Source organism: Aedes albopictus, chromosome 1 (assembly GCF_035046485.1).
Source record: "Aedes albopictus strain Foshan chromosome 1, AalbF5, whole genome shotgun sequence".
Classification (NCBI taxonomy): domain Eukaryota; kingdom Metazoa; phylum Arthropoda; class Insecta; order Diptera; family Culicidae; genus Aedes; species Aedes albopictus.
In genome coordinates, this window is record NC_085136.1 from 62520390 (window position 1) to 62548362 (window position 27973).

The following is a 27973-nucleotide window of genomic DNA, read 5'->3' on the forward strand; positions in this document are numbered from 1 at the left end:
CAAGACGACAGGTGTGATGGCTCCTACAGAGCAATCTCCAGAGATATTGGAGGGGATCATTTGAGGGCTTTTTCCGCGTCATGATCCTAGTCCTTGGCCACCTTTCGTAGGACAGCCGGGGACTGGGGCTGGCGATGAGGAGAGGGTCACTGATGTGGAACTTGCGGGGATAGCTAAGTCCCTTAGTGTAGGCCCCAGGTCCGGACGGAGTTCCGAACCTGGCCTTAAAAGTAGCTATTGCAGAGGCTCCCGAGATGTTCAGGTCTGCTATGCAGAAATGCCTGGACGAGGGAGTTTTCCCAGAAGCTTGGAAGAGGCAGAGCCTGGTACTATTGCCAAAGGCGGGGAAACCACCCGGAGACCCGTCGGCATATAGACCAATATGCTTGATTGACACGGCGGGGAAGGTGCTCGAAAAGATCATTCTCAATAGAATGTTTAGGTTCACCGAGGGCGAAAATGGTCTTCCGAGCAACCAGTAGTGTGGCTTCCGGAAGGGGAGGTCCACCGTAGACGCTATCTTGTCGGTTACAAAAACCGCTGAGAAAGCACTCGAGCCTAAGAGGAGGGGAATTCGCTTCTGTGCGGTAGTGATTCTGGATGTAAGGAATGCGTCTGGGGATACCGGGGTACCTGTACAAGATTCTCGAAACCTACTTTCAGAATCGTGTACTAGTTTACGACACGGAGGTGGGTCAGAAGTGCTTTCACATAACCTCAGGAGTCCCGCAAAGTTCCATCCTGGGTCCGGTGTTATGGAATGTCATGTACGACGAGGTGTTGAGGTTAGAGTACCCAGTGGGAGTGGAGATTGTCGGATTTGCCGACGACATTACGCTCGAAGTCTACGGTGAAACGATCGAGGAGGTGAAGTTGACTACCGACCACTCGATAAAGGTTGTGGAGGCGTGGATGCGGTCCAGGAAACTGGAGCTGGCTCACCACAAGACAGAGGTGACGGTTGTTAACAACCTGAAGTCGGAGCAGCAGACGGAGATCAGTGTAGGAGAGTGTACTATCCTGTCAAAGGGCTCCGTCAAACACTTGGGCGTGATGATCGACGATAAGCTTACCTTTGGTAGCCACGTCGATTATGCCTGTAAAAGAGCCTACACAGCTATTGCAGCACTGTCCCGCATGATGTCCAATAGCTCTGCGGTGTACGCCAATAAGCGCAAGCTTCTGGCTAGTGTTGCTACATCCAGACTTAGGTATGGCGGCCCGGCGTGAGGCACCGCGCTAAGTACTAAATGCTACCGACGGAAGCTGGAAAGTACTTACAGGCTTATATGCCTGAGGGTTGCGAACGCGTACCGTACCGTGTCACACGACGCTCTCTGTGTCATTACTGGTATGGTGCCTATCAGCATTCTTATCAGTGAGGACATGGAGTGCTTCGAAATGCGCGGCACAAGAGGCGTACGCAGGACTGCCAGGATGGCCTCTATGGTCAAATGGCAGCGCGCGTGGGACAGTTCCACCAAAGGAAGGTGGACCCATAGGTTGATACCGAGGGTAGATAGTTGGATTAATAGGCGCCATGGGGAAGTTACATTCCACCTGACACAGGTCCTTACAGGTCATGGTTGCTTCCGACAGTATCTACACCGTTTCGGGCATGCGGATTCTCCCGAATGCCCAGTGTGCAATGGTTTAGAGGAAACGGCGGAACACGTTTTGTTCGTGTGCCCGCGTTTTCGCACAATGCGTGACCGCATGCTTGCCACATGCGGGGAGAACACAACTCCGGACAACTTGGTCCAGAGAATGTGTAGGGATGAGATTAGCTGGAATGCCGTTTCAACGGCTATCACCCATATCGTCTGGGAGCTACAGAGGAGGTGGCGCGTGGACTCGGAGAATGGCTAGTCCAGATGCAGTACAAGAGGTGGTCCAGGGGTTCGAAGTCGGCTTCGTAGGTCATACCGGTGCCCTGCGGTCGAGATCGACCCTTACAGCGATTAAGTGGCCGCGGAGAGGAAGTCCCGGTAGCGGTGCTGTCGTGGCGTCGGTCTACTGGGTTGGATTCGCGCTCGCGGTTGGAAAGGGGTCCCCGGCAAGGGTCGGGGCAGGTGGAGACCCTGCTGTCAGCAACCTTCTGGTGCAGCTGATAGGGCCTTAAGGGTAGTGATACCCTTGCCTTCAGCAGGTCAGATCGGGTTGCACGTGGGCATCAGTTCTTGATGTCTGCAAAGCAGTTGGGCGCGGTCGGGGTTGGCGCTGCCCGCCTTCCGAGGACAAAGGGAGTGGCGAGGACCGCTCGGGAAACTGGCTAAGCGCCAGCATGCTACCGTGATGGACTCTCCAAAGCGAGTCATCGATGTTCGTTGCTGCAGGCTACGCAGCTAACCTTGAGGGTGCGATGTGCACTAGCCCCTCTCTGAAGCAATGCCTTCTTGGTGGTTCCGGAGAGACGAAGGGTTTGGCGACCATAGGAATGTGTTTTAGTGGGTCGAGGATAGAGTAGTCCAGACTTTTACATTTGCTGTACAAGACGGCCTAAACCCCACACTACCCTAACCTTCCTGTTAGGGTGTTTGTTGAGCAGATTTTCCCCCCTATGGTTTAGAAAAAAAAACAGGCATCATCTCAATTCGTTGAACTGAGTTGATTGGTATATGTGACTTGACCCTCCGAGCCTTCTATCGAAAATTCGTTTTTTGAGTGAACATATAGCCTTTAAGTTCACCTCGGTGAACAAGAAAGGCAAAAATCTTTCGTTATCTTTTGCTACTTTTATGTTTTTGGGCACCGAAACTAAAGGAACACATTAAGGCGAAATGAGAGCGCGTCCAGGTGCATTTTTGACTCGCGTTTTCAAGAGCACCGATCTCATCATCGACAAAATGTACGAAGTCGAAAAGGGTATTCGATGTTTACCACGAGTGGCCGAGCAATGAGTAGCAAGGCCAGCTTTGTGTGTTTTTATTGGATGACGAGATCCATGCTGCTTCGGTCGTATATGTCCCTAACAGTATTTTATAATAACGCTTAGATAAACTATAGACCCATAGAGGTAAATCACAGTGTAAACTGTGTTAACTGAAGAGATGACTAAAACCTCCCTTCTTGTTATCGATCTGATGGAAAGCGAATGAATGCATGAAAGGTGAATGTGCTTATTTTACCATAAATTTTTAATGACACATGAAATTAAGTCATAGTGACCGAACATCGAGATGGTAAATTACAAATGACTTGTAAGACTTGAACATTATTTTCTGCCATTACTAAATTGCACATAATAGGTGTCACAATTATTTGCAGTGTTCATTTGATAAATCATGATCTTTCTGCTAGCAAAAACTAAGCTCTTACGATGTTCCTGAGAACATATTCGATACTTAATGTTATGTTATAAGAATATATTGAAGAACATCTTTTGTTACGTGATGAAGATGTTCTATAAGCCGCCATTTTTTGCGCTTTTTCGGTGATATAAGTGTACGAAAATAAGTTTTTTGCAATTTCTCATCGTAATAGGCTGTTTTACCTCACGTAAAACTGTCAGGAAAAGGCCTACTTTCCCACACCAGATTAGCAGTGCTGTAATGGTTTATTACAGCATTGATTTGCGTTGCGTAATGAACCATTACAGCACTGTTTTAATAATGATCAACTTCTTGATGCTTTCTGGACGCAGGTTTGATAAATTGTGACAACTCATAGCAGGTTATACTGTGCAGACTTTCTTAAACATGCCTATGAGCGTCAGCGTGCAGTTTGATGAAAAAGTTTTGTCAAAAACTATCCCCAAGTGGCAGTTTATGAAATTGCAAAAAACGTTGTACGCAACTCGGTGCAGAATTCTGCACCTTGTTTCGTAAATTACTATTTGTAATTACGTTGTAAAAAGTTTCACTTTTCAATTGCCTGGAGTGTGTAGAAATGGCCTACTTTTCACTACTGATGCAGATGTGCCGAAAAGTACTACTTAAGAGTGCTGAAAAGCACTCACACTTTTTACAAACTTCCGTGTCTTCCGTAGATTCAGCTACTTGCTATTACATCAATTGATCAGCTGGAATCCCAATTTAGACGGTTTTTATTCCTAACCGAACTGCAAATCGGGTGAAAAAGCAGCTGCTGAAGCTACTTTTCCGTCTTTTGTCAAGCCTCACACACTATTGTTTGACAACGGGATCTCGTTCACAGGCTACAGCATACCATGGCCTACCTGATCGAAAAAAAACTGCACTGCCGAGCATGGATGGTCTGGTCACACGTGATTCCTCCTGATGCATGTTTGTGTACCGAGAAAAGATCATACTGAATGTGTATTTTTCGTAATTGCAAGCCTCGTTGGATAAATGTACGACTCGTGCTGAAAAAATCATCATTTTGCAACTTGTTGCATAAATAACTATTTCCATAGTAAGAACAAAACATAGACGTTTGTATGAAGCATGTATTCTATACATCTATCTATATATATAAAAATGCAGTGGCATACGGGGGACCGCGCATAACTTGCAAACGGATGGACCGATTTGGGTCGTCTAAGTTTTGTTCTGTTAGTTTTCGCCTACGATTTATGAGGCAAAAAACATTGAAAATTTGAGAGTTTTTGAATAGAAACTTGAAACGTCAAAAAACGCAGTAGGCAATACAAAGTTTGCTGGGTACAGCTAGTTATTATAACAAGTTGTGTTACTTGGGTAAAGTTGCGGATTTGTTTCATAAAAATCACAAACTACCTCGTGTTTGACATCGATTCGAGGAGGTGGAGCTAACATATTTTTCACTAGGTATAATACAGTCAGCTTGCATTAAATGTGCTGTGTAACAGACTTGAAACACCGTACTCTGGTTTGTTTGTTCAGATCAGGTTCCAAATGTGTTGCGCAAAACTTGCGCGTCTTTTCATTTTGGCAGTTCTCTAACTTATATCATAGAAGATGCAATGAAGAATAACAAGTAACTTCAGTAGCTTTTATGGTGTATTGAGCAGCGATTCTCTCACTGATTCCTTGGTGCAGTATGGAAGATGAGTAGTTAATACTCATGGTGTCCATTGTTCGAGTCTGGATTGAATGTTTTTCTATTTTTTTTTTTTTTTATCATTACCTTTTAATCAAGATGGATTCAGAATCTGCGCTTCTTAGGTTTTGAAGAAGAAGCAATTATGCTCTGTCATCCATAATACGAGCAGTGAATAAATTTCACTAAAGTTGCTGTTACTGACTTAGAAACAAGTCGTGTTGCTTGGGCATTTTGAGGTGTCCAACTAAGCTGCCTTTTCCATCCCTCAGCTTTCATGAGGACATGGCCAGGACAGCTTTCGACCTTTGGAGGTTTGCGTCTATCTTGTCATAGTAAGTGATTAGCGTCAAAACTCTGTGCTTTGGTAACGGATGGAAACGAGGCAATTCTCATAACAGCGGTCTGGGACTGTACCACCTACGAATTTGTGCTAATCTGAAGGAATCTCTGGAGAAATTTCTTAACCTTCCGGCAGTCACGCGGTTGGCCACTACCTGCAGCACCACGCTAATGCGGATTACAGAAAGCGATATTTTTTCAACGTGTTGTACCAAATACAACAACATGATCGTTCGAGGGTTAAAGATTCCCTGGAAGACGTTTAAAAAAAATCCTTGAATGATTTCATGAGATACTAATTTCCGAAGATATACAATATACATAGTAAAATTTCGAAAGAAATAAATAGAAGATTCTCTAAAGGTGAAATTCCCGAAGGAATTCTTGGAAGAATTTATAAAAGAAACGTTGGAGGTTTTTTTTATAAATCTCTGGAAGAGCCCGAATTTCAGCCTGGGTGGTTCCAAATTTATAGAGTCAAATCATTCAAAAAGTGTTACGTTTCAGGTGCTGAAAAATTGTAGGGGGCAAAATGCCCGATTGCATTGTTCGCTTTGGCTTGATAAAATGTACCAGGGAGCTCCATCAAACTATTCACAGCAATAATGGAAGAACAAGGGGGCGCCTGGTTTTTAATGGGTTACCGTCATATAATCTAAGCTTAATCGTTCAAATTCCGTTTGCTTCAAATTGGTTAAACATTCCGTAAAATCTTCGTTTTCCACGCTTTCCTTTCGACTATACCACCGACCATCCTTCGGCATCTTTTCTTCTCTTCTTCTTGGCGTAACGTCCTCACTGAGACAAAGCCTCTTTCTCTACTTAGTGATCAATTCTGGCGTTCGATTTGAATAGGTCGAATCTACATAGGAATCACAGCAAACTTAGGACCTATTCAAATCGAACGCCTGAATTAGCACTTCCACGGTTATAAACTAAGAGCTTCCTCTGCCGAAAATCATTTTTTCAAGTTGTGTGAGAGGCACAAATATACTCATTGCCCAACCGCCCAAGGAAGCCAAGGATACATATCTCCATTACGAAATGGGTTCAACAAATCAAAAATATGTTTTCTCTCCTCTATATCCGCAAAAGGCCAATCCTCGATACCTGGCATTGCTCTTTTTGTCTGATTTTCCAAGCTGAGATGCCAACTGGTGGAGTTGATGCCTTCTCTCCGGTCGACTGTTGAATGAGCTTAAAAGAACCTTACGAGAGAAAAAAAATAGGTATGAATGCTTTTCAAAAGCAACCCTCGTCGACGACGGTCGGGGAAAAAGTTAAATAGAGGGAAATGTACCAGAAAGAAAAGGGGCGGATGGAAACGACTAAATTAGCGGTCAGAAAGAAAGAAAACGTTATACGAAAAGAGTGCCATGACTGGAACGAACGGTCAATTGATTTCTTTTCTTTTTTTGCGCAAGGCTGCGCTGTGGTTTTTCACGACGGATTCCTTAATAAATGGAAAATGCTTACGTTGCTCTGCATTGAATCCTCCGAGAAAAGTTGGAATAACATAACGGGAAAGTTTCCAACAAATGTAAATCAAACCAGGACCAATACTAAAAGTTGAAAGCTCAAACGCCTCGAACGAACCGGCGCGGCGGAACAGTAAGTTTCTCCACTATTATCCGGCGAGCCGCGTTGCAATCATAAATTGTAATTAACTTTCTTGCTAAGTGGTTCGGGGAGCGCGTGTTCGGTGACAAATGTTTCCCCCCTTTTTACATTGTAGAATGCAAAGTGTAGTGTGATAGCCACGAAATATCTGCGATGTGACAGTTTTTATGGTGGAGAACAGTGATACGATATAAACGCAACGAAATGGGATATAATCACAAAAAAACGGACATAACACTAATTTATAAAATAAAACCAAAAAGGTGTATTTCTATTAACAATCAACATTTTTTCAGGTAAAAAGAAATGTAACTGTTGAAATAAAACCCAAATTCAACAACCTCATCTACAAGTCCGGTTACATGGTTCTAATCTGTAAGGATCAAGAGACTGCTGATTGGTTAAAGAGAATATCCCCATCCATGAAACCCTGGGAAGGTGCAGAGCTGATGGCAATGGACGAAGTGGCGATTCCACGTCCAGAGATGATCCGAGCATTCTTCCCACAAAGCTCCAGCTATGACGACGACCGAATAAAGGCTCTCATAGAAAGCCAAAATAACATCACAACAACTAATTGGCGTATTGTGAAACGATCCATTCTGAAAGACATTCATGTCGAATGGATCTTCACAGTAGAGGGTGCGTCGATGGAAAAGTTGAAGAAGTCCAAATACACCCTCAACTACCGATTTGGTGAAATCCAACTAAGGAAGATTACAGATCAACCGACTGCCGATACCGCCAATCCGACTGGAAGGCCGACCCAAGAGCAATCTGAGGAGGCCTCCTGTTCGGGCAAGGTTAGTAAATCTCACCCCAAAAGCACCATAAAGGCTAGTCAGTCCGCCTCTAAAGGAAAAGCTCGAAGCTTACATGCGACTCCCTGCTCTAGTGGTACCAAACCAAAGGTATCTAAACAGGGCAAAGGGAGTGCAAAAAGCGACAATTTGACCACAGAGGCGAAACTGGCGGGCCAGGTCGCTACAGGGAAGAGAAACAACCCAAACTGTAACACCAAACGACACCCTGATGATCCGCAACATCCAAAGCCGGATAGTCGTCGTCCGGAAAAAAGCGGGAGCCCCGGAAATGGCGACTAAAGTTCTGCAAGTGAACCTCCACCATGCTGAGAGCGCCACGGGTGTGCTCTGTCGGAGGTTCACCAAAGAGAATCTAACCGTGGCCCTCATTCAAGAGCCATGGGTCAATAAATCCAGAATACAAGGTATTCCACAACACTCATGTAAGTTGGTATATGATGACAACCAGCTTTCTCCTAGAGCGGCTATTTTATTACATAACAACTGTAAATACTTTCCAATTTCAGAATTCATAAAAAGGGACATCGTAGCTGTCAGGATGGAGGTACCTTCCGCTAGAGGGAGTAGAGAGATCTTGATGGTCTCGGCATACTTCCCAGGTGACGTGGACGAAATCCCTCCTCCAGAAATAGCTGCGCTCGTAGCCTACAGCCACCGACACAACATCCCCTTCGTCATAGGGTGTGACGCAAATGCACATCACACCGTATGGGGAAGTACAAATATAAACACCAGAGGTGAGTACCTGTTACAGTTTCTCTCTTCCAAGAACATTGACATTTGTAATGTTGGTGACAAGCCCACGTTTGAAAACCTCATTCGTCAGGAAGTTTTGGACTTGACTCTATGTAGTCGGTCTATCTCTGATAAAATAAAAAAAACTGGCATGTTTCTGAAGAAATATCAATGTCAGACCACAAACACATCATCTTCGAATGGGAAGGGGGTCTAACGATAGAAAAAACATTTAAAGATCCTAAGAAAACTGATTGGGAATCCTACTCAGCTATCCTACAATCTGAAGAGTACATCATAGAAAGTCACATCAAGTCCATTACACAATCGGAAGATGCGTCCAAATCCATTAAAAACAAAATCCTTAATGCCTACCAAGAGAGCTGTGCAACTAAATCAATTAGTTCGAGCAGAGACGTTCCATGGTGGAATAAAACTCTTGAGAAGCTTAGGAAAACTGCGCGTAGGGAATTCAATCGTGCCAAGCGAACCGGCGATTGAAGCCTATACAGAAAGGCCCTGACGAACTACAACAAAGAAATAAGGTCAGCCAAACGGAAATCGTGGATTCTAATATGTGAAAGCATAGAGAATACACCCGTAGTGGCCAGACTCCAAAAAACTCTTTCAAAAGACCACTCCAATGGTGTGGGTAGCCTCCGAAAGACGGATGGTTCGCTCACTGTAGAGCCTAGCGATACACTGAGCGAATTGTTAAAGATCCACTTCCCAGATTAAATCCCTGAGTCGAGCATCGGCGACCAAGACACTGGAATTTCTCTCTCAGATCCACAAGTGATCCAATCATGGGCAGTGTACGCAGAATATGCCACCGCAAGCGAAAAATAGGCAACAAAGAAAGCACGGCAACAACGCTTTGTTTTTTCGTTAGCAGATAATGACAAAATCGCTCCCGAGTTTGTTCACAACAAAAACGGTAGGAATATTTGTCTCGTTCTATTCACATCGTGATTTTCGCATTGTTTTACAACTGAAACTCAACTCTGAGGTTTGCAAGAGTCTTATTTCGTCCAAATGCTTATGAATTCGATAATGTGGGTTGAAAATTTCAGCTGAAAAGCCGGAATATCAGCACACGCACGGCAAGCGATGTTTGTTTTATTGCTCTCGCCGCCTGACATGCGTTTGTTGCGGAGCGCCTTTGTTGCCAACATGCACCGCTTAGGACAAAGCGTTTGTTTTTCGGCGTGATCCGTTTTTCGTACCCTGATCATGGGTTTCTGGATCTAAAAAAGACGCAATAAAGGTTGCAAAGGAAGCTTTCACTCGGGCCAGGGTTGAGAGGGCTGTGAGATCTTTCGAGCCATTTAAGTCTCCTGGCATGGATGGAATATTCCCAGCGTTGATCCAAAAAGAGGAGAAAACACTGGTTCCACCCTTGGTTGAGATTTTTAGGGCGAGTCTGATTTTGGGGCATATACCCAACGATTGGCGTCAAATCCGGGCTGTCTTCATTCCGAAGGCAGGAAAGAGAGATAAAACCAACCCCAAAGCATTCAGGCCGATAAGTTTATCCTCTGTAGTGCTCAAAATTATGGAAAAGGTACTATGCGAGTACATAAATCACAAATTTATGAAAGCAATGCCTTTGTCAAAAAACCAATTCGCTTATCAAAGTGGAAAATCTACGATCTCGGCACTACATACGGTAGTTCAAAAGATCGAAAAAACACTCAATGCAAAAGAAATTGCTCTTGTAGCATTTCTTGATATTGAGGGCGCATTCGATAACGCTTCTTATTCGTCTATAGGGTCAGCAATGTTGAGGAGAAAATTCGACCCATGCATTGTTACCTGGGTACATGCTATGCTAGCTAATCGAAAAATCTTCTCTGAGCTTAGCGGTTCATACATTACTGTTAAAGCAACAAGGGGGTGTCCGCAAGGCGGAGTACTTTCTCCTTTGTTGTGGTCACTGGTGGTGGATGAGCTTCTAGACAGCTTAGAGAGAAGAGGCTTCGAAGTGGTTGGATATGCTGATGACGTTGTCATTATTGTACGAGGCAAATTCGAAAGTGTTATCGTGGAAAGAATGCAATCTGCCCTAAATCACACTTTTTCCTGGTGTCATAAGGAACAACTAGGCATAAATCCTACAAAAACTTCCATTATCCCTTTCACCAAACGGAGGAAGGTCCAACTGAAACCCCTTTTCTTGAATCAAGCGAAGTAAAATATCTAGGTGTCATACTCGACGCAAAACTGAATTGGAACTCTCATCTCCAATCAGTTGTGCAGAAAGGTCTCAATACACTTTGGGTTTGTTCAAAAACCCTGGGTGAAAGATGGGGCCTAAAACCAAGTATGATCATGTGAATATATAAAACCATTGTTCGTCCCAGGACTACTTACGCTTCCCTTGTCTGGTGACCTAAAACTAATGAGGCTGCTGCAAGGGCGAAGCTCAACAAAATCCAACGCACCGCTTGCATAGCGATCACTGGTGCAGTTCGTAGTACACCCACTTTGGCCCTAGACGCAATGCTTCACCTGCCCCGGTTAGATCAATTCATAAAGCTGGAAGCGGAAAAAAGTGCTCTAAGGTTAAAGAGAACAAAAACGCTGCTGTCGGGAGACCTTACGGGTCACCTCAGCATATTAAATGAATTTGCCATAAATCCCACAATAGGAATTTGTAGTGACTGGATGGAAACGGTAGTCAATTATGACTTACCTTACGATGTGTTCATTCCTTCCCGCCAGGAGTGGGAAGAAGGTGGACCCACATTATGCCACAAAAGTTCAGCCTATTGGACGCAGTGGCTTAATTTCCCCAACAGGGGAGAAAAAAAAAAGGTGGACCCAGCGTTCCAACAGGCTCTATAAATTTCTTCACAGATGGTTCGAAAATGAATAATCTGACAGGCTCCGGAATCTATGGCCCTAGAACAAAAATCTCTGTCCACTTAGGACAGTGGCCCACAGTATTTCAGGCGGAAATATATGCAATATTAGAATGCGTGTTATTATGCCTGAGGAGAAAGTATAGGTTTGCAAAAATATGTATTTTCTCTGACAGCCAAGCGGCACTTAAGTCGCTTAATAACTACACTTGTAACTCAAAGCTAGTGTGGGAATGCATTCTGGCTTTGAAAAACTTATCCATACGCAATCGAGTCTACCTATATTGGATCCCAGGACATACGGGTCTAGAGGGAAACGAGATTGCTGATGAGCTAGCCAGAAATGAATCTAATGAAAGGTTCATTGGCCCTGAGCCCTTCTGCGGGATCTCAGACTGCTCAGACTCACATCAAACTGGAATGCACTTCCCCATACGAGCCAATCCAAAAGGCTCGTAACGATAAACCCCAAGAAAACCCAACAACTATTAGGTCTCAACAAAAGGGATCTCAACATCTACACCGGTCTAATAACTGGACACTGCCCCTGCAGATACCATCTACAAAAGATCAGAGCAATCCAAACCTCAAATTGCCGCTTCTGTGACGAGGAGAGGGAAACATCAGAACACATCCTCTGCTATTGCAGTGCACTCACTCAACGTAGGTTCAAAGTTCTCAGCAAGCCCTTTTTAGGGCCTGCTGACATATGGATCTTATCTCCCAAGGACGTGGTTGGCTTCATAAAGCTAGTCTCGCCAGAATGGGGGAGTCACATACTGTAACTCAGGATCTCTATTCATCAATAATAGATGGTCTTGAGTTCAGTCGATACCAAGGTATCTCAGTGACAAATATGTTACTGAGATAACTTGCGTACCTCACAGCAAAAGGGTATATCACAATAGTTCTAAAATCTGGACGCAGTGATTTTCACCCGACAAACGAGAGAGATCGATTTTGATTCCAGCAGCATTTTGATGACCAATTAGTCTTGTGGAGGTTTCAAGAACCTTCATAAAACCGAACACCTTTTTATTTTGTTTTTATGATGGTCCTTAAAACCTCTTAAGGACTGTATCGTTAATTATTAGTACTCCTTTGAGGCTCTGTATTAAAAAGACTATGCCTTATTTTGACAGCTTCTATATGTCTATGTGTTGCTAACGATGTAAACAAACGATAACCTTCATTAAAAGTTAAAGTTTCTGCTCAAGCGGAACAATACGAGGGTTTACGGAAGAGAAGCAAAAATCGATTGTGACCAGGCACTGCAATGAAAAATGATCATCGCTAAGAAAATTAGCAAAAGTTGAATGTGTTGGAGTTTTTGTTGCCCAAAATGCTATCAAACGTTTCGGTATGCGGCAAAAAAAAACAGGTGCGTCCAAGTCAAATTTGGATAGCAAAATTTGCAAAATCGTTAAAGGAAAATAGGAGGTATCCATCAGGAATTGCGCAAAAAAGTGTGGAACGATTGGTATGGTTCAGCGCGCCAAGGAGCGTAATTTTATGAAGACCTACCCAAAACAGAAATGTCGAAAATGCAGTCAAATTCTGTCGGATTATGTGATTTGAGCAAAAATTTCATTTGTATAATCATGGATGATGTAACATATGTCAAATTGGACTACAAGGCACTTCCAGGAGCACAGTTTTTCACTATGAAGCATGGCACAAATGCATGAAGAAATCGATTTTTTTGCGAAAAAATTGGGAAAATGTGTTGGTTTGGCAAGCAATTTGTCAATGTGGTATGAAATCGTCACCTTTCTTCACCGTCTCAAGTATGAACGTCGAAATACACCGGAAGGAATGCCTCCAGAAACTTAATCTGTCACTCATCTGAAAGCACAAAGGCCCTACATTATTTTGGCCGGATTTTGCATCCTGCCACTATGCCAATGACACCTTTGACTGGTATGAAGAAAACAATGTTCAATTTGTGGAAAGGCAATGAATCCTCTAGATTGCCCGCAAATAAGGCCCATTGAGAAATAGAGGATAGAGGAGCAAAGGATGTCACCAAATTCAAGAAAGCTGGGTCAACCCAAGCAAAACCGTCGTCGGAACGGTTGTCCAAAACCTTCTGAAGAACACCAAGAAGAAAGAGCGAGAGATGGTAAGATACACGAAAAATTAAATATACAATGATGTCACGGGCTTTTCTGTTGGTCAATAAACAATGTAATTGAATTTAATTTACAAAATAAATAAAGCTTTTTCAAATACAGCAATTTTCAGGTGTACTGATAATTAACAATACAGTCCTTAATCAAACGGATCGCCATCAACCCCATGAAACGGCTGTCATCCACATACAACTGGATTGAAGCCAAAAATATGGTGCTGGACGTGGTGCTGATTTGAATCGGCGGTTGCGTAAGGCTGAAAACATAGTGATTTTTTCTGTTGGAGCAGGTGCGACATTCAAATTTAATGGACTTTAGTGTTGTTTAAAATGGGCTAAATGTATTTTCATACTTGTGCGTCTTGTAAATTTTACAAAGAACACTATACCCATTGAACAATATGTGGAAATGATTGTTTTTCGATCACGAATTTATCTTCGCACGACAAAGTTCGCTTCCGCACGTAGCAGATTGGTCAGCAGACTGAAATTTCGTAAACAAACCCGTGGCGCCCCACCAAAGGCGGCGGCTTCAAGAACTAACGCTTTCTTCAGGGGGTTGATCGCCATCTGTTGAGAGTTTGAACAGTTTTATTGTGGTAATAATGAATTCCAGAAGGTTTACATATAGGAGAGTTTTATTTACTCTTAAAATCTGGCTTTATGGATATCTCAAGTATACTATAAAACATTTCATCAATGGTTTTCATAAAAGTAGTCATAAAACTGTGAGTTTTATTTATTGCTGTAATAAAACCCCAATAAAAATCAAACGAAACCAAATGGAATTGTTACTTGGGAACAGTATTGCCGAAAATTGAAGGAGTCAAGGAGTGGTTACGGTCAACTGAGTACTGCGATTGAAGAAAAAACGGTTTCTTGAGTGATTCAGTCAAGGAATTTCCCATGCATCAAGATAGGCTGAGAAACTTCTTCTGATCTGCAAACAGCCCTTAAGCTAGAAAGTTTATTCTCCGTATACACCAAGTTCGATACTGTGAGAAGCGCGCGACTATTTCCGTCGGTTTTCTCGGTAGGGACGCGAATATTGAATGCGGAATCAGAAAGCGCGATAAAGTGCATTATTACTCTTACTATAGCGACCAAATAAATCATAATCGGGATGAAGACCGTGTTGTGTATTTTCATATAACTTGTGGACCACTGTTTCTAGTAACCACGGTTGTCGAACTAACATTTCTTCCCTTTCCCGATGACCGTAAGGACGTGGCCGGCGCCGTTACTGACTTCAAAATATTGAACTCTCGAATTGTGCACATTTGAGAGTGTGTAGCTAGTCCCAAGCACCATTCATTGGTCCTCTATGCAACTTCGATTATTCTGGTCAATCACGGAGTAGCAACTACGATGTATACGATTATATTTGATTTGATTTGCTTTGCTTTCGACTTTTCATCAAAGTCGCCCAAGAAACACTTGTAGAGAATTCGAAGATGCGTCGTTAAATTTCTCGTCAAAGTAGTCTTGGAAGCACTTTTAGAGCTTCCAACAACGTGCATTTTTGTGCGCGGAGCCATTCCGCCATTCCGCTCAAAAGAAAAAATAAGCACTTTTCAAGTATTTTTTACTTGAGTTACAAAAAAATACCCCTCTAATATTTGGAAATGTTTTATAACAACAGTTCTTCTTTTGAATGCTGGCATATTTTTTATGTTTGCCCCAACCCGTGATAGCGGAACTTACGTATTTTCGGCAGTTTTGTTCTCTTCGTCATGGGTGTTTTTTTACAAATTGATTTTACCTTCATTATAAAGTTCCGATGAGCTTTCCGGTGTGGAACTGTGCTATCATAGCTTCATTATCCTAGATATTGTTTTTGTAAATCGAACGGGAGCTCTAACCCAGGGATTTTGTTATTCTCTCGTTAAATTCCGGGTGTGTTTTGCCTGACGACAAAGAATTCCTATCAATTCTACCTCATCTGACGTAGGAATGGATTTTTGCTGCAGCATCTCCAGATGTCTGTTCTAGCATACAGCGAAGGTAGCCAAGATGGCGCCCATGAGTCCGATAAACTGGAACGGCGAAGTCAGGTTTTGCCAGGGGTTTTGCGCTCCATCATGCACTGAGATCTATACCGAATTAAAATAAATGCAAACTGTTTTTGCTCTCATTCCTTAAGCCAACAATTACTTACCTAAAATACTAGTTTGCGGAGTGATTCACTGTCCGACTATTCCTCTGAAAGGCATAATTGAAACAACGCAAGAGCCAGCGGGGGGGGGGGGGGGGGGGGTATCCCATGCCGAAAGTACAACAAAAAGTTGGTTCATTCCAAACTAATCTGTTAGTTGTTTTGGCTCTCAACAAAAATATAGTTTAACCGTTATGTGTCCGACAAATTTTTTGCTTTTTTCTACACCGTGCTTTTTAAATGGGCGCTGGGTACCCGGGTACCCTGTCGGCCACATAAGGGTTAAAACAACTACCCGGTCGGTTGAATCAAACTATAGTTTCAGATTGTTCAGCGCATTCGACAGCAGAATCTAAACAATCAGAAATTTAGTAAATTCAATCTGCACCAGTTGGTTTGAAATAACCGATTTGTTTGTTGTTCCAGATTAATCCTTTGGAAGTAGAAACAACAATCCTATCGGTTTGATTCAAACCAAGAATTAGGTTTGAAACCAACTAATATGCCTTTTGATGCTACTATTAATCTGGTTTGAAAATTGACAAACGTGTTTGTTATTTCAAACTGCACTGATTTCTGTCCGTGAAAGAGGGCCTTATTATTTGGGACAACTTTGTAGAAGACCATATTTGTCTAAAAATCATTATAAGGCGCTGAATGCATCTTTCCTCAAAAATCTGGATCGTGGACCACTGTGCAATGTGGCGGCCATTTTCAGTCTCTAATAACTCTGTCCTTAAAAAAAACAAATTATCAGCTGTTGGACTAAGGACAGCCTTACACTGAGATCGATTTCTGGCGAATTGTGCTCTCGGGTCTTTGCGTTCAATGTCTTCAATGTCTGTTTGCCGCATGATATCATGCAAATTACCGCGGTGCGGTGGTGCTATATCACCGAGGTGAGAATGCGTTTATGACCCGTGCATACACTGACACTGAATAGCACAATAAAACCAGGCTATTTTTAATTACAAATTGCCAGCTCTGCTGCTGACCGTTGTCACCGCGGTCAGCATTGTCTCCTGCTTACATTTTATACCTACTGCACAGTAACGCTTTTCCCCTCCAGAAACCGGAAATAGCCATCGAGCGTGTGGTATGGGCACAAAGTACATTCTTCGGTCGGTGACAAACGGCCCCGCGCCCGGGAAAGGTGTTGCCCGAGTGCATTTTTAGCACTTTTTACGATCGACTCGTCGTAAATTAATGCCAAACCGCATCGCCCATGTTTGGCCGGTCACCCAGCCGGCAATATACCCACCCATCTACCCAGTCATCCCCGTCAGTGAGTGAGAGTATAAGTAAGTGGCTGGAACCATAAAATGTATGCAGCTATAGGCAGCGCACGCGATGTTCGGAGGGCATTTACGGTCGGTGTTACTTTGAGAAACAATTTAATTAACATGAAACGAGGGCTTTAACTTGATTCTGGTTTTAAAATTTAAGCCACCGCGCCGCCGGAATGGCTGCCAGCAGTGTAATCGATGCATGGAAGGGACTGTTAAGAGGATTTTTGGATTATTTGAACAAAATGAAATTATGTAGTGCCTTTTGATGCTGCATTGTGGAGAGTTTTTTTTTTCAGGATTCCTGTGGATAGATAATTATGATTAGAGCTCCTGAAAATCCATCTCAGTATTCCAATGATGAATAGTACTGAGCATTCTCGGTAGGTTAGCTGTGGAGAAGTTTTCTCAGGATTCCAGAGTAGAACGCATGCTAGAGGGGGGCCTGGGGGCCAGCCCCCTCCCCAATAATCTGCCAGCACCACAGAGAAATTCTTGGAGAAATCCCTGTAGGAAATCCTGGAGGAACTTCTGGACAAATTCCTGGTGGACTCATAGGAGAAATTCTGAAAGTATGCCTGGAGGAGTTCCTTAAGAAACCGCTAGAAGAATTCTTGGAGAAATCCCTGTAGGAATTCCTGATGGAATAATTGGAAGATTTCATGGAGACATCCTTGAAGAAATTCCTGGACGAATGCCTGGAGTATTCCCTGGATAAATTTCTAGAGAAATCTTTGGATGAATCCGTGGAGGAACTTCTAAAAGAATTTCTGCAGGAATATTTGGAGGTAACTCTGGAGTAATTCCAGGAACAATCTTCAGGAGGACTTACTGCAGAAATTCCTGAATGAATTCTTGGAGCAAACCCTGGGAGAAATCCTGCAGGAATCCCTCGATGAATTCCTTGAGGATTCCCTGCAGGAATTCTGGGAGGAATCCCTAGAGAAATTTCTGAAGAAACGTCTTCAGAAATTCCGGAAGAAACCAAAGAGGAATTTCTGAAGAAATTTCTGGAAAAATCCCTGCAAATATGGAAGAAATCTTTGAAGAAATCGCTTGAAGAATCCAGGGAGGAATTCCTACACCAATTTCTGCAGGAGTTTCTAGACCAATTCTTGGAGAAATTCCTGAAGGAATTTCTGAAGGAATAATTGGAGGATTTCCTGAAGACATCCCGTGAGAAATTCCTTGACGAACGTCTAGAGTATTTCCTGGATAAATATCTAGAAATTAGTCTAGAATAAATCCGTTGAGGAATTCCTGCAGGAATATCGAGAGGAAACCTTGGAGGAATTCCAGGAAAAAAATCCTGAAGGACTTAGTGCAGAAATTCCTGGATGAATTCGTGGAGCAAACCCTAGAAGTAATCCGGCAGGAATCCCTGCATAAATTTCTAGAGAATTCTCTAGATGAATTCTGGGAGGAATACCTGGAGAAATTTCTGAAAAAAAAAGTCTTGAGGATTTCCAGGAGGAACCCTAAGAGAAGATTCTGAAGAATTCTTCTTGGATGAATCTCTGGATGAAATTGTGGAGGGATCCTTAGAGCAAATATGGGAGGAATCCTTGATTTTTTTTTATTTGAAGAAATCGCTTGAAAAGTTCCGGGAGGAATTCCTAGACAAATTTCTGGAGGAATCCTTGGAGGAAATATTGGAGAAATCTCTGGATGAATTCCTGAAAAAATCCATTAAATAATTCCTAGAGGAATCTCTGAAGGAAATCCTGCAGGAACTTCTGGACAAATTCCTGGAGGAATCTCAGGAGAAATTTCTGGAGAATTTTTTGAAAGTATACCTTGTTTTTCCTAGAGAAACTGCTAGAAAAATACTTGGAGAAATCTCTGAAGGAATTTTTGAAGGAATAATTGGAGGACTTCCTGGAGGCATCCCTGGAGAAATTCCTGGACGAATGCCTAGAGTATTCCCTGGATGAATCCGTGGAGGAATTCCGGCCTGTATATATGGAGGAAACCCCGGAGGAATTCCTGGAAAATCCAGAAGGACCCAAACCCTGGAAGAAATCCTGAAGGAATCCCTGGATGAATTCCTTGAGGACTCCCTAGAGGAATTCTGGGAGGAATCCCTGGAGAAATTTCTGAAGACACGTCTTGAGAAATTCCAGGAGGAAGTCTTAAAGAAATTTCTGAAGAAGTTCTTGGAAGAATCCCTGAAGCAATTTCTGGAGGAACCCCAGTAGGCATTCCTGGAGAAATTCCTAGAGGAATTCTTGGGATACTTCCGAGGAACTATCCCTGGAATAATTCCTGGAGCAATCCCTGAATGAAATTCTGGAGAAATTCTAGAGGAATTGTGAGAGGAATGCCTGGAGAAATTACTGAAGAAATTCCTAGGGGAATTTCTGGATGATTTCCAGGAGGAGTTTTGAAGGAATGTCTGAATAAATTACTGGAATAACCATCGGAGGAATTCCAGGAGAAATCTCTGGAAGAACAATTAGAGGAATCCTTGAAGAAATTCCTGGTAAATTCCTTAAGAAATGTCTGGTGAAATTTTTGGAGGAGTCCGTGAAATATTTCCTGGTGGAATCCACCGAGAAATCTCTGTACGAGAAGTTGCTGATGGAAATTCTGGAAGAATTCCGGGAGGAGGATTTCCTGGAGAAATTGCCGTAGTAATTACTGAATCAATTCCTGAAGAAACTTCTGCAGAAATTCCTGGGGTAATTCCTGGTAGAATTCTTGAAGGTATTTTTGGAGGAGTTCCTGAAATCCTAGAAGACTGCCTGGATGAATCCCTGGAAGAATCCCTATAGAAATCTCTGGTGGAACTCCTGGAGGAATTCCTAGTGCGATCCCTAGAGGATTCTCTAGAGGAACTCCTGAAGGAATGTCTGGAGGAATCCCTGAAGAAATTCCTAGAGACATGCTTGTAAGAATTCCTGTTGGAATCTCCTTGGGAAATCTTCAGAGCAACACCTGGAGGAATCCCTAGAGGAACCTTGGAAGAATTTCTGGAAGATTTTCTTGAAAAATTACTGGGGAACCTTCAGGAAGAATCCTTAAAGAAATTTCTGGTGGAAACTCTGAAAGAATTCCTGGAGGAATCCCTGAAGAAATTCCTGGAGGAATCTTTGAAGAAATTCCTGGAGGAATCTCTGAAGGAACTCACAGAGGAACAATTCCCGAAGGAATTTCTGGAGGAACCCCTCGAGGAATTCCTGGAGAAATACCAGGAAGAAATCCATGGATCAATTTCTGAGGGAATTCCAGGAGTTTCTAAAGAAATCCAAGGAGGAAGTATTGAAGAAATTGCTGAAATTCTAGAGAAAATCCTGAGGGATTCCTAAAAAGAGTACGTAGGCGAACTCTTGGGGGAATGCCTGTGGCAGTTCCTTAAGAAAAACCTGGAAGAGTTTCTAAAGAAACTCCAGGAGGAACTTCGGAAGTAATGCCAAGAGCAATTTCTAAGGGAATCTCTAAACAGTTCCTGCTGCAGTTTATGAAAAAAATCAGGAGAAATCCCTTAAGGAATCCCAAGCAGACTGCTTTGCGGCATTTTTAAATAATCCCGGAAGTAGTTCCTGAAAGAATTACAGAAGAAATTTGCGGGTGAATCCCTGGAGGAATTCTTGGAGGAATTTCAGAAAAAAAACCCCATGAGGAATTCCTTAGGTAATCATAGGAAAGTTTTCTTAGGTAACTCGTGGAAGATTTTCTGTGGGAATCCCTGGAAAAAAATATGGAATAATCCATGTCTGCTGTAATTTCTAGACAAATTATTGAAGGAACAATTGGATGGACTCCTGGAATAAATTTTGAATAATCTCTAGTAAAATGTTTTGAAAGAATTTCTGAAAGACATTGCTGCAGAAATATTTCGAAAAATTCCAGATGCAATTATTGAAGCAATCTCTAATAAAATTCTGAAAAAAAAACATATAGAGAAATCGCTGAAGAAATACCTGCAGAAATACCTAAAAGGATCTCTGGAGAAACCCCCGAAGAAAATCGCCAAAACAGTACTGGAACACTTATTGGTTTGTTTTGCTAACGTAAGAACTAGGTACACGACATTCACAAGACGCGACACGCGAGACAAGACATAACACTTATCATTCTTACAATCGTAATTACAATCGTTAACGATTGTAAGAACAATAAGTGTTATGTCTTGTCTCTTGTGAATGTCGAGTACTGGAACAATCACTGGAGGAACCTCTAAAGATATCCCAGGACAAATCCCCACAGAAATGTCTGCTGGAATCCCTAGATGCATTCTCTGGAGGAATCGAAGATGGAATCACTGTAGCAAGCTTTGCAAAAAATCCTGGAGGGATTGTGCCGGTTTGCATACACACATATCGGGTGACTTACCCACTTAAAAATCATCTTAAGTCTGGCCCCCCTGAGCCCCCTCCAGAAAGAAAATCCTAGCTACGCCAATGGTGAATTGGTAACTTACTCTGGCTTTATATAGAGAATCCTATTATGGAATTCTACGGGAAATCCTATTCAGGATATCTGCGGATTTTTTTGCCTTTCTCGTACACTAAGTGTACTGGAAAGGCTATATGTTCACTCAAAAAATGACTTTTTGATAGAAGGCCCGAAGGGTCGAGCCACATATACCAATCGACTCAGCTCGACGAATTGAGGTGATGTCTGTGTGTGTGTATGTGTGTGTACAAATAAACTCACATCACTTTTTGGCAGTAAACCTCAACCGATTTTAATGACCGATGATTCATTCGACGCATCATCTGGTCCCATTGATTCCTATTAAAAATGGTTCGGATCGGTCGAGCCGTTTCGGAGTTATGGCCATTTAGGTGTTCCGGACCGGTACCCCTGGAAGGGTATAAAAGTGAACATAACCCATTCATGCGACACATCAAACAGCTGTATTTTAGGTAACCTAATGAACGGTTGGCTGGAAAATAGTCTCAGACCTAACTGAACCGGTAGTGTTCCGGAACCGGTTCCGGATGTACAACCAGAAGTGACCAAATATAATAGTGAACCAAATCCATGCATGCGACACATCAAACAGCGGCATTTTCGATAACCTGATGATCGGTTAGCAGGATAACCGTATCAGACCGTATCTGAACCGGTAGTGTTCCGAAACCGGTTCCGGGTGTCCCGACGGAAGTGGCCAAATATAAAAGGGAACCAAACCCATGCATGCGACACATCAAATCAAGGCTGTTCCAGTAACCTGTTAGCCGATTATCAAGGAAGTAGGCTCAGACCACATTGGGGACTGCCGGTTGTATTCCGGAGCCAGTTCCGGGTGTCTCGCCGGATATGATCAAATATAAAAGTGAACCAAACCCATGCATACGACACATCAAAGCGCGGCTTTTTTTGATAACATAAAGAAATGTTAGCAAGAAACTAGTCTCCGACCATATTTAAACCGGTAGTGTTCCGGAACCAGTTCCGGATGTCCCACCGGAAGAGGCCAAATATAATCCAAAACAATGCATACGACACATTAAAGAGTGGCATTTTTGATAACCTGATGAACGGTTAGCAAGATAATAGTCTCAGACCATATCTGAGCCGGTCTTGTTCCGGAACCGTTTCTGAGTGTTCCACCGGATTCCAGTCGTCAAAGTCGACTAAGAACCACCTTTAGAGCTTCCAAAAACGCACATTTTCGTTCGCTGAGAATGTTGCTACGTCATTCCGTTCTAAAGATATTGATGATTTTCTAGAAAAAATAGGCACTTTTCAAGTATTTTTCACTTGAGTTACAAAAATATCACCCCTCTAATTTTTTTATATGTTTCATAACAACATTTCTTCTTTTGAATGCGGGCAAAAGATATTTTTTATGTTTGCCCCAACCCGTCATAACACCTTTTTAAAAAACTATGATTTTTGAAGAAAAATGCCTGTAACTTTTGAAACAAAAGAGATGACGACCATCTCAGCGCACGAAACGACGCGTCTTCAAATGCTCTACAAGTGTTTCTTGGGCGACTTTGATGAAAAATCAAAACTGAAAAAGTTAACGCGCCAGAAAACCGGTTTTTCCTGAACCACCCTAAGTTTATTCAAAAAAATACCTCTAGATCGGTCAATTTTAAAGCTACATGAAAAGTGTCTTCAGCAAACTTGCTCAAAATTGATAGAACTACAACTTTCCTGAAGAATGTATAAGTTATTCTTGCAAATAAAAAAGTTTGGCCACCAATTTCTTTGAAAATATGGACCACCCTAATTTTCATGCACATTTTGAATAGGGCCTTATTATTAGGGACAACTTTGTAGAAGACCATATTTGGCTAAAAACTCATTTGAAGGCGTTGAATGCATCTTTCCTCGTAAATCTGGTTCGTGCACTGTAATGTATGTAGTCTCCAATAAGATTTTGTCACCCGTTTCATATCGAATCAAGTCGACATTGAGAATGCTGTGCTAGTCCCAAGCCCCATTCTTTGGTTCTCTGTGCAATTTCGATTGCTCCGGTCAATCACGGAGTAGCAACTACGAATTGTGCGGTCATCTATGCTCATGCTCATGCTCATGCTCATTTCATATTGAATCATCTTGAATAGAGGTCTTATATAATATATTAGCAAATATAGGATAATTATGGTCTAAACATCCGTTCAATCGATTCAAAAACATTCGAGAAATTACTGTGGGTTGAAGTCAATGTCTTATCAGAAGACTAAACTGCAACATAATTCTCAAGAACTACGCCATTAATTCTCGTTTCTCTGTGAAAGATGAACTTCACTCAATGAACAATTTTAAACAGCATGCCAAGAAACGAGAATCAACTTCCACATACAGCAATGCATCTCAACTCAACTTGACTCCACCCCCGCTTATGCTAATGCAATTTCCCGATGGGAAAATAAAACTGTCCCACTGTCAACCCTTGGTATAGGGTGAATAATGACCGTTCAATGTATCGGAATAATAATCTTCCGCGCGCTGCTGCTGCTCGTTGCTTGTTGGCTTGGCAGGCTGTCACTCGCTTCTCCAGCACAATGTTGTCCGTCCCTAACCCGACGTCTCCACTAGACAGAAATGTCTTGCCATTTTGCTGGACAGATGTGTCATGACAGAAATGTTCTCTCGCTGTTTGCATGGAAAACAGCGGTGTTGATCATTTCTGTTACGTTTTCTCTTTCTGGCAGCAAAATGGCAAGACATTTCTGTCTAGTGGAGACGTGGGGTAAACCAACAGAAACCGATCTCGCAGCGGCAGAAGGGCAATTTATTTCGCATTCTTGGCGATCACGAAGACACAGAGAGAGACGCACAAGGAAAGCTCCGTCCAAATCCACCGCCATCATCATTATCGTCGTCCACAGTTCACAGTCGTGCTCACGATGCCAATGCTGAAATTCCACTTTTCCCGACGTTAATAGTCCCAACGTCGAAAGGAGGCGTTGGGAGGGTACATGGGAGGATGCTAGCCAGCTTCAACGAGCCGGCCGTACATGTGTATGCCCAGTAGCCTGGTACACGGTTTATATGGGAAAATATAAAAAATGGAAAAACTCCAACTCCTGTATACTTTTTGAGCTCCATTTTGGTTCCATATCAACTGTGCAAAATTTCAGATCGATCGAAGAAACTATATTTTAGCGCCCGCCATTCTTAGTTTTTCATACGATTTACTATGGGGAAAATTTACCTCTTCAAAGAAAAATCGCTGGAGGTCAACCATTGATCCCTAAAAATAAGTCGTTGAATGATTTCTGTAGATAACTTCACGAGGAATCAGACCACCGAAGACCGCAAAGCGATGCGACATTCGTGGAAAAAGTTATTAAGCCTTACCCGATCGATAAAATGACGAGATTTTATTATTTATTGTTATTCCTTACGTGTTAAACAGCGTGGGAATGTCATTCGGTTTTCAGTCAATAACTTTTTCCACATGCCTTCGATCGCTTTGCGGTCTTCAGAGGGTTTGTTCCTCGTAAAATTTCCAACAGAAATCATTCATCGATATATTTTTAGGGGTTAAGGGGCAACCTGTGGTGATTTTTCTTTAAAAAAGTGATTTTCCCCATAGTAAATCGTATGAAAATTTAAAACGGCTGGCGCTAAAATATAGTTTCTCCGATCGAGCTGAAATTTTGCACAGTTGATATGGGGCCAAAATGGAACTCAAAAAGTGTACAGGAGTAAAATGTATTTTGGTGTCCCACACTAATGCCCAGCTCGGCTCAACGCAGCGGATCCTCCTCCGCCGGTCAAGAATCCAAAAACGGAAAACAGCGTAATGTTTGCTGGCTCATGGACGGATGAGCATGAGTAGGGTAATTCGTTCCTCGTCAGTCGTCACTAGTGCCAAGCCAAGCGGACCGGAGGCTGTTTGTTGACATAATGTCATCCCAAGGGTAAACCGATTCACTTCTTTCGTCGGCTTCTTTGAAACGGACTATGTAGTTCATAATAAGGTTCCAGTGGGGTTCTGGCAGAAACTTTGTGCAAAAAGTCCGGCAGAAGATGCTAGTTTGGAACGTCAAACTGGAAGAAAAGCGATGCATGTGCCTCTGGTAGTGAGGTACACAACTAAGAAGTTTATATGATCGTTAAATGCGTTTACTAGTGTTACGTCTGTTTGTCTGTGGTATAAATTTCGGTGATCTTCTATTTTATGACGCCTGTAATGTTTCAATGCTGATCAATAGGCCTGTCCACCTTTTCAAAAATGTTCTCTGATTCTCAAGTCCACCCCCATATTTTGATTGGCATCCTAAAAGAAGTAACTGGTCAAAATTTCAGCCAAATCCATTGAAATTAAGAGGTGCATCAAATCAGTTTTGCGTTTTTCGACTATTTTTGGACTTCAAAAAATCATAACTACACTAAACCTTGTCAAAACTAAATTCTTTTGGCACAAATTGAAAGATATACTTGTTTGCTACAACTTCTCCGAACAACGTGTGCCAATAAATATGAAGGAAACATGTGAAATTATCACATTAGAAATCAGAAAAACCTTAAAAAGTTGATTTTTTGATAGATTTTGTTCTGGAACACTCTAATATACGTAATAAGTTGGATATTTGAGCAAAAATTGTTAAAATTTGGGAAAGGCAAAGACGTCCCAAAAACTAGCTTTTTGGAGGCAATCACGCTGTGGCGCGAAATTGTACTGAACGTAGTAGCTTTGCTTCCTTGTAGTTTGCCTTGGCTACCATCTACCACGGATGTCAACAAACAAGCGTGTTGACAGGTGTTGGCTATCAATATCAGTGCTGAGTCAGCAGTGCTGAAAATTTCATTTCGTCATATCTAAATTCAATCACTTACAGCTCATTTCAGAAGCTGAACCTTAGAATATGGTATATGAAAAACTTGTGCGGCTAGACCAGTTCTGCAAGAAAGTCACGGAAAAAACGCTATTTTTCGAATATTTAAGGTAAATGTCACGGACTACCTTCGAAAAATGCAAATGATATTCACGGTGAATATTATTTGGCATTTTTCAAAGGTAGTCCGTGACATTTACCTTAAATATTAAAAAAATAGCGGTTTTTCCGTGACTTTCTTGCAGAACTGGTCTAGCCGCACAAGTTTTTCATATACCATATTCTCAGGTTCAGCTTCTAAAATGAGCTGTAACACGCGATGCCACTTTCTGCGCGCCAAAGCGTGATTGCCCCCGAAAAGCTAGTGTTTATGACACATTTGGCTTTCACGAATTTTGGTAATTTTTGCTCAACTCCTACAGCATTGGTATCAAAGAAGCAAATAACCAAAAAAAACATTAGAGAATATGATGCCGTTTTAAAAAATCCAACTTATTAAGTATATTAGGGTGTTCCAGAACGAAATCTATCAAAAAATCTACTTTTTAAGGTTTTTCTGATTACAAATGTGATAATTACACATTTTTCCTTCAATAATATTGGTAAACGTTGTTCGTTTAACTTGTAGAAAGCAAGTATAGCTTTCAATTTGTGCCGAAAGAATTAAGTTTTGACAAGTTTTAGTGTAGTTATTATTTTTTGATGTTCAAAAATAGTCGAAAAACTCAAAATTGATTTGATGCACCTACTAATTTCAATGGATTTGGCTGAAATTTTGACCAGTTACTTCTTTTAGGATGCCAATCAAAATATGGGGGTGGACTTGAGAATCAGAGAACATTTTTGAAAAGATGGACATGCCTACTGATCAATCGCTTGCCCGCAGCTGGCCATATAGGGTAGTGGACGTATTGTGGCCCGGGGCATGTATTTTGGCCCACCTTGGGAATTCCATCACATTTATCATAATCTCTACAAAATTTTGGCAAATTATTATTAGAACTTCCAATAATCCTTTGCCAAAATTTTGTAGAGATTATATGATAAACTAGCTGTACCCGGCAAACTTTGTCTTGCCTACTGCGTTTTTTGACGTTTCAAGTCCCTAGCCAAGCACCCAAGTCCCCGTTCAAACTGTGTCCGCGCACGGAGCGTACATAATGTAAATATGTGTTTGTGTTTAATGGCATCCTAAATAATCCTCACCCGTAACATTTACATCCCAAAATCCTAACCAACTAATCCCGAGTCGACCGCGGGTTATTTCGGTCCCCCTCTTATCAGGTACCAGAAGGCCGGCTCCAGAGGCACGTTATCCTCCATTTGGGACATTTGTGCCATCGCCATACATATGAGCCTATTTCATCATTTACCTGAGGGAGAATGGGACACGGGATGGGAATTGGGAAAGGGAAAGGTGATGAAATAGGAAGGGGTGCCCTAGAAGAGGGAATGAGCGCATAAGCGCAACGAGAGCTCATAGCTCATACCACAACGGGGTTAATCAGTGCCCTGAAAAGGACACTGTAAAACGCATAAGCGTAAAAAGAGCCTATAGCTCATTGGAGGTAGCTTGCGACGTCATGCGACTTTCAATATGACATAGAAAGGCACGTCATCAAAAGCATCCTCAATATTCAAGAAATCATCCAAGCAAAAACTACGTTTGAGCGAGTGCTCTCTTGAAAACGTATACAACTTTATGTAAAAGAGTCACACATCCCAAATTGGGAGACAGGTGAGTTCACATGAACAGGCATGTTAGCCAGACGAATATCACAGATG

At 42.2% G+C, this 27973-nt stretch overlaps 1 protein-coding gene and 1 long non-coding RNA gene across 2 annotated transcripts in view; one reads left to right on the forward strand and one right to left on the reverse strand.

Annotated features, from left to right (window-relative positions):
• Positions 1–27973, reverse strand: part of LOC109401938 (AF4/FMR2 family member lilli) — a 601758-nt gene that overhangs the window by 190799 nt on the left and 382986 nt on the right.
• On the forward strand, positions 8906–11601 carry LOC134285023 (uncharacterized). Its single transcript, XR_009996085.1, has 2 exons — positions 8906–11238; positions 11319–11601. It is a non-coding gene; the product is annotated as an uncharacterized LOC134285023 (long non-coding RNA).